This window comes from Taeniopygia guttata, chromosome 1A (genome assembly GCF_048771995.1).
Source record: "Taeniopygia guttata chromosome 1A, bTaeGut7.mat, whole genome shotgun sequence".
In the NCBI taxonomy this organism is placed as follows: Eukaryota; Metazoa; Chordata; class Aves; order Passeriformes; family Estrildidae; genus Taeniopygia; species Taeniopygia guttata.
The window spans coordinates 65899312-65917582 of record NC_133025.1 but is presented as its reverse complement, the minus strand read 5'-3'; the positions used below and the strand labels follow the sequence as shown (position 1 = coordinate 65917582).

At 38.6% G+C, this 18271-nt stretch overlaps 1 long non-coding RNA gene across 3 annotated transcripts; it reads left to right on the top strand.

Moving 5' to 3' along the window:
• The first annotated feature begins 2043 nt into the window (after positions 1–2043).
• LOC115493475 (uncharacterized) lies at positions 2044–17903 on the top strand. 3 transcript variants are annotated; one of them, XR_012053738.1, is made up of 7 exons: positions 2044–3441; positions 3578–3714; positions 5850–5916; positions 7308–7383; positions 12202–12337; positions 15560–15673; positions 16015–17903. It is a non-coding gene; the product is annotated as an uncharacterized lncRNA (long non-coding RNA). The 3 variants fall into 3 exon arrangements; XR_012053736.1 differs by having other exon boundaries at positions 15555–15673; XR_012053737.1 differs by lacking the exon at positions 15560–15673.
• The last annotated feature ends 368 nt before the right edge of the window (positions 17904–18271 follow it).

Sequence of the window (18271 nt, the reverse complement as noted above, 5' to 3'; positions counted from 1 at the left end):
TAAATCTTTTATTATCCTCACACACTCAGAAACTTTGATGAAAGTTACACTAATCATGAAGTCAAACAGCACCAGTTGTCAACAGAAGCCTAAATAATGTGAAAGATATGGCATAACCAAACCTGATCACAAGTCATACATTTATCAGCTCATTCATCCGAAAAACCCCTGGTTTAAAATCAAAAATATGGATGATGTAAACCATCAGTGTGGTTTGGTTCGGTTTGTTTTGTGGAAATCTTGCAGTCCTTGCTGCTCTATTTCCAATGAGGGAAATGGTTTTACTCTTACTGAGATTCTGGCTGGAATGAGTTTCCATCCATAATCTCTCAATACAAATATATATACACACATGTCTATATGTCTGTGTTTATACATATATCTATCTATCCATCTGCAGGTATGTAAATATTTTTATTTTAACCACTCAAGCATGCAGATCAGCCTGCCCATGCACTGAAGTGCTGTATTTGCAAGGCAGGGAACTAAATATTGAGAGAATCTGTTCAAAATTGAATGGCCTATATAAGTTTTGTTGTATGCTGGACTGGATGTGAAAAAATATCTGTTTCATATAAAATATTAACAGATAAAAGGGCAACAGTCTAACTGAACAGCTTGTTTTATTTCAAATACCCTGGAGCAATATCTTTTTCCACTACTTCTACCCATCCTTTCATTCTCAAAACTGATTCTAAAAATAGGTAGTGTCAGTGTTCAAAATGTTTTACAGTTATTTTTATATAACTGTTGTGTGCAAAATATTTTTTATTATTACATTGACATGAATTTGTATGTGTGTATTTTTGTCAGTTATCAAATATGAAAAATAAAAGTTATGATCTTCTACTTATGTGGGAATATATTTCAATTGTTCAGGATCAGTGAATGATAACAGCTGATACTATAAGTAAACTGATCATATATTATTTACTTCTGTGTCAAACACTTTCAGAATCATAACTCTTAATTTGAGGGGAAAAAAATTAGAAACTGGATGAAAATTACTTTAGTTTTATTAATAAATTAAGATTCATAACTAGACTGATTAAAAAGTCTGTTGGGCATGTATGCTCCAAATATTGTGCTTAGAAACCTTTTCTTCATGGAAAGTGCAGGACATACTGGTGGGTTTGATCAGCTACGATTACCTAAAGGTTTATCTGAAAGAGAGTATTTGACTTTATATCTTCAGATGATTTACCTTAACTTAGAATATTCTTTTACAGTCACAGTCCAAGAGCAGAAATGTGTATGCAAGTAGTAATTGTACCTGTGACCGCAAATGTAGGATGCAGCAAAATCTCATTTTCCCTTTGTGCTACTGCAGCCTGGCATAATAAGGAAACTCAGAAATATTTCATGATATTCTGTGATGTAAGAACTATTTTTATATCCCGAATGGATTTTAATAGCTTTGGAAGAAAAGTGCTCCTTCTCTATCTCCTGTGTACACAAAACTTCGGAATGTTACCAGACTGAGATAGAAATCCTGAATATTTAATGAGGATGTGCTACAGACAACTCAAAAAAAAAAAGCAAAAGAGGCTGCACAGGACTATTTTACCATCTTTCTCCATTCTGTTTAGTATTTCAATCTACAAGAGAACTGTTCTTTAAACTTTTTAAAAAGTCTTTCTTATTTTAAAGTGGGCTGAACATGACTCTGGTGATGTTGGCATTGAACTAACAGCTGGGTCTTTAAAGGGGCTTTTTTTATTATTTTGTTTTTGGTTTGGGGTTTTGTTTTTTGTGTTTTGTTTTAATCTTGAAAGGCAGACTTCAGACTGACAGTAAATTCCATTCTGGTGGTTAAATGAGGATGAGTTCTTCCACCTTTTAAGACAGAGTTTGTTGAGGTTTTTTCAGTTGGGTTGGTGGTTGTTGTTTTGGTTGGTTTGCTTTGTGGTTTTTTGTGGGGTTTTTTTGTTTTGTTTTTGTTTGGTTTGTTGTTGGTTTTTTTGTTGTTGTTGTTGTTGTTTTGTTGTTTTGGGAGGAAGGGGGTTTAGATGTTTGGGTTCTGTTGTTTTTTCCTTTGGTAATGATACTTCTATATTTTCTGAAAATAGTGCTGCTGTGTATCCTGGATCTCCATCTGTTCAGTTTCATTTTCACAGAGTTTTACTTTATTTTTTTTTTTTTTTCATTTTTAGGAAAATAAAGACCCCAGACACCATCAAAGCTGTTACAGGTCTCCAGGAATATCTCCATTTCAGTTTCAGATGTGATGATATCTAAGCACTGGCTGGGAATCTCTGTTCTCAGTATATGCCATCAGGTGACTATTTTTTTTCCTTTGGGGAAAATTTGTTTATTTGTTCCCCCCCCCTTTTTTCACCTCCTGGGTCTTCAACTAAAGTTGATGAAGCACTGTAAATCCCACTTTATCTTTTAAAACACTAAACCAGACAAATGATTTTAACAAGAGGAACAAAGCCTGTCCCAAAGAAATGAAGGGGGGAAAAAAACACTTGAGAAGTTTTGCACTTTCTCTCATAATCCTGACATCAGCAACAGAGGTCCTGTTAGAGCACCAGAAAGCATTCCCTAAGCTAGAAGTCATTCTCTTTTAATTAAAAATCTTTGACCCCATATTTTTCCTACAACAATAATCTTCTATTACCTTTGTATTTCCAAAGCTTGTGTTCTGAAAAAAGAGTAAAGCATAAATTGTATGCGAACAAAGAAAGCCTGGCCAAAAAGCAAACTTTGAATGAAGTTTATGTTTTTTTGATGTTTAAGATGACAAAAAAGTGCTCTTCATAAAGGAAGGCAGCAGTATCTGTCTCATGAAGGGCAATGAGATTTAGATGGCATCCTGGACATTTGTGCATCTTCTTGGATGAATCTCCTAAGAAATGAATACTGAGAGGGTTATTCCTGCCCCAAGAGCCCCTCTTGAGACAAGCATAATTTCAGCCTTGAGACAGCCTTGATTTCAGAAACTGTATTGCAAGAGCAGCCTGCCATAACTCCTGCGAGCTCTGCTCCATCACCTGGAGCAGCTGTACCTGATACCATCTACCAGCTAAAATACCATGGGCCACATCAGCTCCAGGTGGGGAGGGAGGGAGAGGGGAACAGTGATTTGACATGCAAATTGTAGCCTAGCTTTTGTTAACCAAGCTCAGGGCTGCAGGCTTTTAAAATGGTGCCTTAAATTTTAGCTTTTATATTTTTCAGATTCTTTGCTGGTTTAGTGCGTGGGTCTGAGCTTCATATGAGGGATGGGGAGCTCTCTGCACAGAGCAGTGAGACAAAACAATTCCTTCTCCAGCTGGGCACCAAGGACAAATGATCCAAACCTCAGGCCCAGGAGCACAAACAACATGGGCTGGAGAGAGAAAAACAAGCAGGATGGGACTGTCTGGGCTAAAGCTGGAATGGGACAATGAACTCCAAGGTGCAAATGGAGCAGAACTGATCCCAGTGAGAGGCCCCGTGAGTGCTCGTGCATTTTGGGACCATTTTGGTTCATTTTGGGTGCAGCCCTGGCTGGGCTGTTGCGCTGCCCAAGGTGGATCCATGGAGGAGATCCTTTTAATAAATCCCTGCTTTATTCTGTAACTCTGTCCAGCCTCTGCTCTAGTGCAGCCTCCACAAGGCATCAAAAGGGCCTGAGCTGGTCACCACATTTGCTGCCTAGAGGAAGACTCTCTTCTCTTCCCCCAGCTGGTTGGAGGATTGACTGGAGATCAACCCCCCAGGATAAAGGTATCCTTGGAGACTCTCTCCTGACATGCCAGCAGTGAGATGCACACTGTCCTGCCATGCCATGGGATGTTCCAAGCTGCAGGAGCACCCCCTTGGTCCCCAGCCCCGTGTGAGACTGTCTGTGTGACAGCAGCCGTGCACAGTGACATGCTGTGTCTGTGTTTGGTGAATGTTTCAAATCTGGGTCGAACAATATTTGCTCAGGCACGGAGAAAGTCTGGGAATTTTATCTTGGCATGTGCCTGGAGCCAAAAATACAGTGCAGCAAATGGGCATGGCTGAAATTCACCCCTGTTATCCCAAATGTCACTCTGAAGGTTCTCAGAGACTTTCAGGCTCCCAGTAGACTCAGTTGTGCCAGCGGTGTCTGAATGCAATGAGCTGGACCTGTCAGAAGCAAGTCCCAGCCAGCACGTTAATTCTCTAGCTTTACAGATGTGATTCTCTAAAAGATCTTTGTAATATAGATTTTTGTGATCTAGACTTTGAATTACCACCCTCTGTGTCTGTCTCACAGTTTGTGTCCCATTAAACATACCTACAAGCGTGCTTAGGAATGTAATTAAATTGCTGTTACTGGAGGGCTACTTTATGGTCATTCAAGAAAACCTATTCCCAAGTGGGAAACAGTTTCTGATTTCTCAGTGCTTTAGGAAAAGTCCCCTCAGTTTTTATGTAAGCTTATGTAACAAAGATACCCAAAGTGTGGGTATGAACTTAACATTTCATTTGTTCAAGGAACAAATTGCACTTAGGCTGGCCCTTAATCCACAGTTATATCTTCAGAGTTTTCCTTTGTGTATTGAAATGAAAAATTATAGCCGATGCCAAATGCAGCTTTTTAAACCATACCTAAAGTGAATAGTTAATAGCTTCTTGATTTACCACTGCTGCATGTTTCAGGCTTTGCAGGTAACTTCATTTTTGAGACTGAAGTGCCTATTTTTATTTTATTTATTTTTTTAATCAATGGTGTTTTGATCAGTATCTGCTGCCCATGAAACTTGCTTGGGTTAAGATTTCATTATGAATTCAAAATGGCCCAGATTCATTTAAGAGGTTGTCTTAAAATACCTCCGATAGACTTGAGCAATTTATGATTACATTTCAGAGCCAGCTGCTGACTACAGAGCAAAATCAAAACCACCTCACAATTCACAGTTTTGTTTGCCTTAAGGTTTAAATCCAGTTCACAGAAAGGAAGGGCTGAACTCTCCACCCCAAGATTTGCTCATCTTTTTTGCAGCTGTAGAATACTAGAGTACAATTATTATTAGCAATCTAAATGAAAATGTTGCTTTTCTCCTATACAGGGCCCTGTTTTAACTAATAAGTCCTTCTGTAATTATTGTGGGGGTGCTGCATTGCTAAAATATTCAAATAGGAATGACATTACAAGGAGTTCTCTGGGAGGAATAAGGAATCATGCTACAGTCATAAAGAGATCGCTGTTTAAAGCAACTAAATGCAGATACATGCGAAAAAGGGGAGCTAAAATGTTTGGGATTTGTTCCTTTGTCTGCCCAGATACTCTTTATTTCATCAGTCTTCGTGGAACAACTTCACAGTTGTTTTACATTCCTAAAGAGCGACCTAAATCTGATTCAATGTACACCTGTGTAAAGCAGATTTTATTTTAAAAAAATGTATCTAATTATTCTTTTACTCAAACAAAATGCAGCCTCGGTTGTTGTTGGCCTTTTTTTCTTATTAATTAAGAAATAAACCATTATTTTCCCATGATGCATGCAATTTTCAGTTTCTAAGAAGATATACTGCATGAAAAATTTCACAAGCTCTAGCAGCCCTTATGTTCTTGTGCCTTGCACCAGCACAGTTATGTGAAAAAACATGGAAGTTTAAGATGTGCTTTGTTTTCCTTTCGTAATCTGAGAAAAAGTTTTGTTTGTCAAATGTGAAAGGCAAAATGCCGCTTTTAGTTTTTTGCCTGTTTTAGATTTTTGACGTACAGGTTCTTGGCAAACGTCATTGCTTTGTTTTAGCTAATACAAATAATGATGATTATCTAGAGGAAATAAGCAAAAAAGAATGCTTATGCTCTAATTACACTTAAAATGCATTATGAGGGAATCCTTGTTAGTTTAAAAAAAAATTTTGTATTATTTTCATTTCAGACCTCTGGAATAAATCCACGACCAGAGCTCAGCTTGGGTACTTGCTCGGGATGTTGATGCTACAGAGGTAAGAAACTGCCTGAAATGTCTTCATGTAGCTGCATTGTGGTTATGGAAAGGGGTGGGAATTACTGGAGTAGTGGATTCCCAGCCTTCTGACATTTGCTGCATTCCCCTTGTGCTGATCTTCTGTACCTTAGCCCAGTGCTGTGTTAAATCTGATTGCCTGCAAAATAAAACTCCAGAATTATTTTCTGTTCTACGTGGGTTTGAAAATGCTCACGTTGTTGAGTAAGCTGCATTTCATCCAGATTTCACAAAAATTGGCAATCATTAAATGCTGCTGTCAATGAGATTCATACAGCAGTGATAAACTTTCAATCTCCACCAGGCTGAAGGCTCTCTACACACTTTACAAACTCAAACTCTAAAGGCAGAAAATAGAAATGAAAACATAAGCTACAAAAAAAATTGTACCATGCAGTTATTAGTTATTCAGCCTTTAACTGCCTTGCAAGGGTTTTGAAATCCAGAAAATGGTCAGACATTGACTATAGTTTTATTATAAAACTGCTTTTCTATCAAAAGAATATCTAGCATGACAAAGGAAACCCCACCTATTCTCCACTATTAATATGAAAATATTATTATGTAATAAAATCAGAAAATTCTGGAATCACTGGAATACTTAAGAAGAAATAAACTATATTCCAGCTATGTGAAGGCCATCAAACATTGGTGGACAAATCAATGTCTTATTTATTGATTCTATTTTGCACTCTGTTTAAGAATGAGGAATTGTTCTTCATTTTAAGCTCCAGTTGTCCTGTCTCAGTCCCCTGTTAGTGCACCTGCCCTCTGAGGAAATTGCTCATTCTGCACTGATCCCTTTTGTCTCTGCAGCTAGAGCTGCCCAAAGTGATGGGGGATTTCCTCCTTCTCTGCTTCACCTCTGCACATTCAGTACTCCAAATACCATTCAAGTCCCTCCCTTCTACATTAGCAGGATGAGCAGGGTTTTCCTGAAGTTCTGGGGTGAGTGATGATGGTTTGAGTCAAAACTCATTTGGGCATGAAGGTTCACTTAGCCAGCAATGAACTGAAGTTGTTGTTGGCCTTTTTGGAGCCCCTGCTCATGTCCTAAAACCAAGAAAAAAATTATGCAGAATTTTAAAAGAAGTATTAAGAGAAAAAAAAACCCACAAACATTACTTTCTTAGGCTGAGATATTGCTAATCAGAAGAGATGCAAGTAAATTTTTAAAATATTGTGAAAGAGGCAAAGGAAGTCAAACATTTTTTGAAACTTGGCAAGTCTAGCTCAGGTTCTCTTAATTCTGGGTTCTTGTCACACAGCACTGAGTACATTTAGAAGCTTCCAAAATTAATGGGGATTTCTAAATAATGCAACAGACTAAATCCTAAATTGGGGCCTATCATTTCACCTTTTTTTTTTTAGTTACATGGTGAAATCTGTAGGCTGCTAAAGAAGATCATGCAGTGCCCTGTATGCAGACATCTCTCCTGCTGGCTGGGTAAGCATGGGATATATATATGGAATGGCTGCTGTCTTCCTGCCTGTCTGTGGGTGTCTCTTGTGCCCCTCCAGGGAGATTGGGTGTCACTTGTGCCCCTCCAGAAGGATTTGGTGTCACTTCATCCCTCTGGGATGCTACAGAGCCACAGGAGTCACAGGTACATCCCAACACCCTCATTTGGTCACCACATGAGAGCAACTAATCTGCTGCACAGAGGCACCAGGGAGGAGATGAAACACATCTTCTAGTTAATTGTTCAAAAATGGAGAATCACCCAAATCCTGAGCTCTTAAGGACCAGCTACCAGTGAGGAAAATCTTCCTCCCTGCCAGGCTCTGGAGCGTGCAACAGAAACAAAAAGCAAACTAAGGAGTGTCACTTACCTGTGTCTTATCAAGAACTTCCATAGAGGTGATGAACTTAAAATAAAGAAAGGTACCTAAGTAATTGTCAGATTTTTAAGTAAGGCAAGGCCATCCCCTAAATTTGTTTTAAAAATGATTACTCAGGCAGTGCCAGTTAACGAAGCCTGGTCCTGAGGGAAAGGACTTCAGTCCATGGTGTTGTTTGTTGTTCACCTACTTCACACAAACCTTTTCTTAATGAATCATTCAGGTTTTTCTGGTCCTTAATCCTTAATGGTCCTTAATGAAATGCTCTTCATTGTTTTTTGCCAACTTCCTGAAATTGAAGAAAACAATCACAAAGATCTCAAACAAACCTTAGTAGTTACTAACAACAATGGTAGATACCCCTTTATTAATTAGGCTGTAATAAGCCTATAAACAATGCAAATGGGGTGTTCAGGGGGTTGTCTCTCTTTCTGAGCTCTCACCTGCCCCTCTGTGCATTGCAGCCTTGCTGAAGGATCTGCAATTCAGCTGTTGACGACAGCAGCTCCCCTCAATGAATGGTTCCTCCACTTCTCCTTCCTCAATAAATGGTTCCTCCAAAAAAGTCCTCCAAAGTGGCTCATCAGCTTCCTCCTCGAGGAGTGAAAGGGTCTGGGTAAAGGCACAAGAGACATCAGCTTGTAAGGCCATCCACAGAACCTTCCTTCAAGTGTCTGGGAAGTGAAGGGATACCAGGACACGGGCGTGGTGCCATTGAGAGCCCAGACACAGCTTCTGCACTGGGTATCCTACAGCCCAAACTCAAGAGGTTGCCCCAGTGGGATAGAAGGGACCAGAGGCTGGATGGTTCCATGTCACAGGACTTCCACTTGCATTGCTTGAGGATCAGCAGAGACCAGAAAGTAAAGGAGCCCTCATTTTCCACATCAGAGTGAAAAGGAGTGAGCTCTGACAGAGCACAAACCAAGCAGACAGGAACAGTCCCTGTGCCTGTCACTGCTGCGTCACCCAGGCACTTTCTTTCATTCTGAAGATTCATTATTTAAATCTTAAAATGCCTCTCTGAAACTCAGCAGAGATATTCCTGCTTTCAATAATACATTTGCAATAATGCTTTCCTCCCTCCTTCAGACCTCTTTGAAATCAAGCACTGCAGTCAATGACATGTTGACAGTTTTGCATGAATTAATGAAAAAGGACTTGGAAATGCTTGACCAGGATTTATTTATTATTCTTAAACTGACCATGTATTCACGTTGCTCTTCTGTAAAGAAAATTAAGAGAAGAAGGAACTGAAAAAAGCTCTTGAAATGTATTATTTAGAATTTATTCTGTATCTCAAGCTACAGGATACAGTTGTAAGAATCAAGGCTTCTGGTTTGAGGTAAAAATTCTTGCTCTAAATTGTAAGATTGCTTTCCTGGTATTGCTTAACATACTAAGAGGATGTGAAAATCAATGTTTCCAATACTGGGAAAACATAAGTCCAAAGTTGGTCACTTAATAGATAAAGGCTAACTATTATTTACTCCCTTTTGTTTAAAAAGAAAATTATTAATCATCTTGAAAACAAATCACCAAGGCAAACATTAATACAAACATTAACATTCCTGCTGAATATTTTATTAGATACTCTTTATGCTAAAATGCAAAATCTTCATTATCCAGGCACGGAAGTGACACCTAATCTTTCTGAAGCAATGCCCTGCACTCTGGAACGTGTTGAGTTGGAAATATGAGTCCTCTGAGTCTCGTGCTCCCTTTATTTGCACGCACTCCTGTTTCACCGCCCTGTTTCCTTCAGCACCTCAGCCTTCCCCAGAAATTCCGTGTTTGCCTCTGCCTGTCTGGGGCAACAGCCCCAGGCAAGGAGCAGGGCAAGGAGGCTGCCAGCAGCAGAGGGCTTGCATGGCCCATGCCAGCTCAAACACAAGCAGTTCCTCTTGCTGTTTTCCTGCCTCCTGAGGCCAGCCAACCAAAGATGGCATTTCTCCATTCCTGGAACACCTGGTGTAGGCTCTCAATGCTCATAATTATCCTCCCAGCCCTCTGCAGGTGCAGGGCAGGTTCTCTGAGAACACAGCTCTACAGTGGATAGGTTCATCTATAAATCTTAGCGAAACACATGCCATAGGATTTAAAATGTGTTTGTATTTTTATAATTTTTGCTGAGAAAGCAACAGCAGTTGGAATAAGGTTACATTATAAGGTTATGAAGCCTTGGGCAAAATCTCCAGCTCTTAGTAAATGCAGGGCTTTCTATTGCAATCAAAACCTTCATGTCAGCATCTTAAGCTGCTGGATCACTTATGCCTTTACAATCTTCACCACTCAGTCAGTTTTTATCCATTCTCTCAACATCTAAACACAGGTTTTCACTTCTCAGGCATTTGTGTTCACCTACTACCAGCTGACCCCTTGCTGTCCTCATCTCACAGGGCAGCTCCAGGAACACCTTCCCACGTGTGCCCTGGCTGCCAGCTGCTGTTATGGTGCCCACTGGCTCTCAGACAGGCTCTGACCTGTGTGAGCCACGACCTGCTCCTCCTTTGGCTCAGCACGGCTGCCTGCACAGATGGTGAGGAGCGGCACGCACCGCCCACCCATCTTCCTGTGCCTCTCTCCATATGGTTCTTGTGTTGGACCTGGAAACAAATCGGAGCAGTTGGTGGGACTAGGAAATTAATTTCATTAAGCTCAGCAAAGTTGCTGTTAAAATTCCTGGTGCTCTTGTACTGGTGTGAATGGCTGAGTGAGTCAGGTAAGGCTCAGATGGGAATAGGTGGTTCCCTTGATTTTACTGGGGTCAAACCCCCATCGCTGTGCCTCAAGCTCACTCTGTGGCATGTCTGTAATCCGCCTTAGCATATGAGTGAGTTCCTAATTTCCCCAAGAAAATCATCTCATGACAGGTGTGAGATTGTGCAGCATTAGTATCTGTATATGCAGACTGCATAATACTTGTACATTTAATAATATCTGTACATTTCATAATATCTGTACATGTACACTGCATAATATATGTACATGCACACTGTATAGTATCTGTACATCTCACAGTATTTGTACATGCACACTCCATAATATCTGTACATTTCATAATATTTGTACATGCACACTGCATAATATCTGTACATGTATATTTATAATATCTGTACATGTACACTGCATAATATCTGTACATGTATATTTCATAATATCTGTACATGCACACTGCATAATATCTGTACACGTATATTTCATATCTGTACATGTACACTGCATAATATCTGTACACAGATATTTCATAATATCTGTAAATGTACACTGCATAATATCTGTACATGTACATGTCATAATAGCTATAAATGTATACTGCATAATATCTGTAAATGTACACTGTATAATATCTGTACATGTACACTGCATAATACATGTTCTGATACTGCACAGGATTACACAGTCTTGGAAATGGATAATGCCACTTGCTCCTTTTGGTGGTGGTAGGGGAGATAATATTAAAGCAACCTGATATTAAAATAGATAAATTATTTATATTTTGATGATAGATTCAGTTATATCCTCTTTGTGCTTAAAAGGAACTGATTAAAAATGTCAAGATTTCAGGATCTAGGATAACATCTCAAAGGGAGACCGTAAATGTTCACGAGTGTAAGTTTCATTGTAAGATTTAGCTCCCCCTGAAACTCAGTGTCAAAGGCTAGAATTATTTCACAGATATTTTTAATATATTTGTTTCTCAGCCACCTGGGACCAAATCCCCAAGAAGAAGCTTCAACATGAGGGAATTTGTTTTGTGGGGTAGAGCACAGCTCTCCGGGCTGTTGAAGGTGATATAATGCTGATTTAGGGCTCAGCTGCACGGCTAATGCAGCCCAATATGGAAATGGACTGGTGGAATTCCTGAAGAGCCACAACCAGTTCCTGCTGAGAGATTCTGCTTCCCAGCACACGGGGCAAGAATGTGTATTGTGGCTTCTAGCCATGTGAAGGTCTGGGTGTACAGCTCATAGAGCTATGGAATCTGGCAACCATGAAAAGTAGGGATATTCATGATGGAGACACCTGTCCCTACTCCAATGGTTACTTTATGTACTTCAAATATTTTTTTTTAAATCTTACTTTCAACATTTACACTATAAATCTTCTAGAAACCAGCCTCTGGAACAGGGGCTGGGATCCAGGTGTCTCTGCCCCTCACTGAATGTTCCTACCACAAGGCTGTGGTGTCATACTCATTGCTTCTCCCTTTTTACCACAGATATTTTTTATTTATTTACACAAAATGAAACAGATCCATCATCAAGGCTGTCAAGATTAACTAAATATTCCATGGACAGGAATTTAAAGCACAGTTGAAGAATGAGAGGAATTTGCTACCCAGCACTCCAACCCTTGTGATTGGTGATTTTGGGAAGCTGCTCCATGTGCTCACCACGTGCCTCTGGGATTTTTTTCTCAGGTGATACAGGTGGAGGAACTGTGCTTGAGAATTCTTCCAGGCATGACCCAGAAATGAAACTTTAGCACCTGGTTTAAGACTAGAAGCAGAGCACTGTAGAGGCAGCTGAAGAATTTTTTGATGCAGGCACATTAAGGTAAACAATCTCTGAAAATCCCACTAAATACTTATTTGCATCTTTAGATACTTATCTAACTACAATAATTTGATTCCAAATCAAAGTTGTTTCTTGAATATTAAGACTTAGCATTACAATTTTATTCACTCTAAAAGAATCTTCCTAACATTGCTCAGAGGGGGATTGTCATTAATAAGTTATTAATGAGCCTGTACCTTTGATTGTGTGCATTACATGTCGAGAATTGTTTCAATTAATTTAATTATTTTTTTGGCTAATCAGTAGAACAAGTATTCATTCTTAGCTTCCCTTTGCTCTGAGAGATTTGGTCATTTTCCTTGCAAGACACTAGTTAAAATTCACTTTCAGCCTACATTTCTGTTTCTCAGCTGTTTAAGCAGAACTCATTTTTTCAGTGGTACTAAGAAAAGATGCTTTGAAAATATCTGTTCCATTTCCTAGGGAAAAAAGTTGCACACTTATAAATCACAAAATCAGAAGGCATAAAACCTAGTGTGCTTACAGAACTACTTAAAAATAAGAGTAAATTGCTGACATTATTTTTTTGGTACTGTTAGCTCTGGAACACAAGATAAAATGGAACTGACACCAAAGATCATATTCAGGTTAGTAAATATGATTATTTTTCAGTGTTGTTTCCCAGAACTTTAACAAACCAGGTTATATGAAAGAGCATTGAAATTCCTGTTAGAGGAACTTGTGACTTCCTCGTATTTCTACAGAATATTTCTATGAATTAGGAAAAAAAACCCCAACAAAACCACCAGATTAAAAAAAAAAAAAAAAGAGTCTGAGAGAATATTTGGTGTTTAGACACCAAGGAGCTGAATAGTCCAGTCAAATGAAAACTTATGAGAAATAGGGCTCTATCCTAAAAGCATTTATGTATCCACTCGAATTTGTTGAGTGAGAAGTTTTTTAAGTGAATATTAAAAAAAAAAAAAAAAATAGGAACAGTGGAAGAGTTAAAACTCAACTCAGTGATCAGAAAACCAAACACCATTTGAAGCACAAAATAACCAGAGGGTCCTGTGCAGATCTGAACCAGCCAGTGTACTTGTAATGATTACTTTTAATAGAAGGGGAATATTTGCTTTCAAAACCAGTACTTCAGGTGGCTTCAAAATTATAACATACGTAATTTTTAAAAGTTATTTTTTCCTGAACCCAAACTTAGGAGAGAAATTTATGGCATAATTATCTAATGTTAGCAAAAACCAGCAAACCAAATTTCTGGGACAGTCATTCAGGTATTATGAAGGTTGACATCTTAAAAAAAAAAACAAACAACAATGAAACAGAGCGCTTGTAATCCCACTGCTATAGGACATTTTTTTTTTTTTTTTAAATAACAGGTCACTGTTAAAAGTGTGTTTTACAACCCAAAGCACAGGATTCACTACTGCAGCAAAAACCTCTGCATAATGGGAATTCTCAGTTGCAATAAAATGGAATCACTCTTTGAAAACCAGATTTCCTCCATGGGCATCATCAAAAACATTCCATTCACATGTATTTTACAAGAGCCTGGAGTGACAGAACAAGGAGAAACAGCTTCAAACTGACAGAGAGTAGGTTTAGATTAGACATTAGGAAAAAAGTCTTTAGTATGAGGGTGATGAGGCCCTGGCAAGGCTGCCCAGAGAAGCTGTGGGTGCCCCATCCCTACAAATTTTCCAGGCCAGGTTGGATGGGGCTCTGAACAACCTGGGGTAGTGGAAGGTGACCTTTAGGTTCCCTTCCAACTCAAAACATTCCATGATTCTACTGACAAAAGATACATAGGCAAAAATAAAAATATATAAAAGTTACAAAAGATAACATTTAAAAGGCTCCAGTTACATTCTTTCCTCTCCTGAGTTGGAATTTTACTCCTTCATTTTAGCACGATCATTCATGTAAGCTAAAAGTAATCGCATTCCGCTCTGACCAATCCTTATTTTGAAATACAAAGTTTGTATTTTTAAATGCCTCCAGTGGAAGTATAACAGACTTAGACTGAAAACTCACTTCTATGCTTGGAAAAATCTCAATCAGCCTATTCTTTACAGTGCAGAAGGACTCTAATTGTTTTCCTAATACAGAAATTGTAATTCTTTCTATGCACACCACAATGTAAGGCAATGGAAATTTTCATAAATTAATAAATTTGATTTGTCATCAAGTGGATGTTCTCCACAATATAGAACGTAATTTTTATTCATTACATACCTCAGTAATGTATTTTACATTCCTCTTATGAAGAAAACCTTGAAATTGTGAATTAAATTAAACACATGCAGTGTGGGTGTTGTTAGTATGCCTGCACTCAACTCCAAAATAATATTATTTACTACTTCTTTGCTGAAAATGGTATAAAAATAATCTAATTCACAAGGTAAATATGTTTCAATGCCACATTCAGTGAGATAATTCACACATTATTTTTTTTACTACACATTACTTTGGATGCTTAATGAATTACATGAAAAGTTCGTAATTTTCAAAGCTTTCAATTGAATTCCATGTGATAGTCTGTGAAATGCTACTGAAGTAAAAAAAAGTTGATATTTCTAAGTAACCATATTTTTAAGTGCTCCAGTAAACAGATGTATAAATCTGTTATGCAATGTACTGATCATTACCTAAACTACTGAGGATTTTAATGACTTAGTAATGTTGTAAAATAATTTGAGATCCTAACACAGAAAACTAGCATTCAAGTCCAGAACATTACCACCATGTATAGGTTTTAATCACAGTACATTTCACAAATTAGGCAAATTTAACTCTACTCAGTCAATTAATATTTGGTAGCAGTATAAAAATTTATATGGAATTATCCATATGCAATGTTATAACAAGCTGACAAGTTAAATAAAAAGGAATAAGAGAAAAAAAATTAATATAAAGTGTAAGAATAATTACCATAAGTATAGACCAAGAGTGGTAAAGGTGAATATGTATGCACAGGATTGTCTCTATTTCTTCTTTCCCCACCCCATGACACTCTTCAGCAGGACATGGTGCAGAATTTACTTCATTTTCACTACATTTTCACAATTTTATTTCATTTTCACTACTTCTTTACGCCCAAAAGAGCATCTCACTTAGCTCAATCACAGCATTTCTGCAGGGTTTGGGAATTTGTTGTGTTGCACCACTATTTTTGGGGGCACAGTCCATGTAACCTGTTATGGGAAGTGGCCCTGTACGTGTTTCTGTGGTTTCCCAGAGCAGCTGTAACCCAGTCCCTGTGACCACAAACCAGCAGCAGCATGAGAAAAGACTGGAGGGAGGCATGGACAAACCAAACAGGTGCTGACCTGGATAGCTGGACTAAACATTTCCATGGTAAGATCTCTCCCCCTCTCCTTAGTGGTCAGGGAAATCATTGTTTCTCCCTTTGGATGGAGAATTGTAAATCCCTGAGAGGATTAGGTAAAAGTGCTGTTGCTAATGACACATAAAATTCTTCTTCATCAGTGACTAAGGATGAAGTGATTCTGAGACAGATGATTATGTCTTGGGGAACAGTCAGCTGTCCAAAAATTCTTTACACCTCCTTTTCTTCACTATCCATTTCCTGATCTTTATTGTCCACAGCAAACTGCCTTTTTTTTTTTTCTTTTCCCTAGTTAAAGTCAGTTTAGCTTTTTTTAACTAACTTGATGTTCACCTTTATTTTCTTACAGACCTTTCTGCGGCAGTAACCCATGAAACTTCCTGGGTTTGTCTCCTTTGCAATCTCCACAAGAAGTCTCTAGCATCACTGTGGAAGATTGTGCTGCAAATGGAAAGTAGAAGGGGTAGTTTCTGGTTTTCACTGGAGTGTGAACTGCTGCAGTTTCTTTGGTGAATGCCTGATACAGTGACCTCATCATATGGAATGGTTCCTATATTCTCTGGTTTATTATAGACACCTATTCATCAAAAGGAGGCTGAGTCTGCAAGTGCCAAAAAGATGCAGCAGCAGAACTTGAGGGAAGTCTTGAGCTGTTGACTATTTGCAGAGGTAGAGCTCTGCCTTCCCAGAATTTCTCTTCTCTAGAGAAGGAAGACAGAATTTTTAGGTGACTATAACTATATGCTCAACTATATGCTGTTTAAGGAGTACCTGTCAGCTGCAGACAGCCTAATCCAGTGGAATCATATCCTGAAGAACGAAATAACACAAATACCCTCCTGCCTTTCCCCATGTTTTTGTGTGTCCCCACATAGGAAATCTCCTCAGTGGTCATTATTTCTCATCTTCTGTGCAACTTGTGTTCTGTTTGGCTCATCTCCCACCGTGCTTCCCCACCTGGTAGTGGATTTTGATGGAGACTCTAAAATTAAAGCACTGCTGCCTTTTTGTGAAAGATCTTCACAACTTAGGTGCCTATAACACCCAAAGACAGCAGATGAATAACTGACAATTACATTGTTTCATTCAGAAACATGCAGAAGTGGTATTTTTATCAAGGCCCACATGGTAGAGGCCACAGCAAAGTTCATCTTCCCAATACATGAGAATTCGTGCCTTGACTTCCATCATGCTACCTAATGCAGGATGTGAGAATCGATATACCAGGAAAAAAGACTCTTAATTTTACTTTCTTCTGTCAACTTCAGTGCAGAAAGTGGCAGATGCCTTGGGGAGGTCTGGTTTGTTTCATGTGAGACTAGAAAGAACCTAGAATGTGTCCAGCCAAAAAAAAAAAAAAAAAATGCTGCTGCTTTTAATCTAAACAGAATAATTAATGTTTTAGCTTAAGGAATTAAAAGAATATAGTCATTTATCTGCTCTGATCTATGTATTATAATTCTAAATGGGGTGGCAGCAAAGAAATTAACGTAGGGAGTGTTTATTCCTCTAGTTCTTTTTTTGTTTTGTTTTAATTATTTTATTTAAAGTGTCACCATTTCTAGTATGAGGAGGTGTAAGTAATAAAGTAGAGATAACTTAAGCTGTAAGTAAATGCTACTTGGTAGGGAGTATTAGATCAAAAGTCTGATCTATCTGATTTGTAACTGCTGCATGTGTGTTTATCCAGTGTTGCAATATCCATTTATTTGCATTTTTTTCTGATGCATCTAGACTTAGAAACACATGAAAGATGCATATTTTTATTAAAAAAATGTGAAAAAGAGTCATGTAATTATTACTATCTGGCTACTTGTTCTCTCTCTGGGAAGTTGATGTTCAGGGTAGATAGAAGCAGCTATGTTTTTCTAGATGTGTATGGCAACCTGCTGATTGCTGTCTCACCAGAATAAACTCCAAACCTTTCCAGCTGTTCTTAATCTGGCCCCTTAACCTTTAAAAAAACCAGAGGCTTTCCATTCCTCAGAGCCAAACTTTGCTAACAATATCTAGGTTGTTTTCAAACCAAGCTTCAAACATAAAAATGACTAATAAATCCATATTCCGTAATGGTTAGGCTGGGAAACTATTATTTTAAAACAGACTCAGTTTTTATGACCAATTTCTAATAAAAATCCCAAGTATGCTTCACTAATGCTACCATTTCAGATACTCAGATCCCGGATGATAGGCATGATATCCAGATAGATGCACCAATAAATATGTAAAAGCTATAAATCTGTCTCAAATTAGTGATTTGTGGATGTGCAAGGGGGAAGAGGGCTGGGAAATTCTGTTTTCTAATCTGTTAATTTCCTGACTCTCAATGCTCTGTCACTTGACAGCTGGTGATTGTATTTTTCTGTGGTTTGTTTTAAATGCTAAATACATTACTCTGCGCTCTTCGGGGGACCCAGGGTTTTGCACAGACTTATTCTGTACCTGATTCCACTCGTGTGAAGACCAATTTTGGGCAGCCCAGGGGCAGGGCCAGAGTCTGCCCCGAGCAGACAGCGAGGCAGGTTTTGAGGAAGGAAACAGCGGCTTTTGGATGGAGCTACAGCCTGGAAACCCATAACGCTTCAGAGGACCGTAGCCCGCTGGCT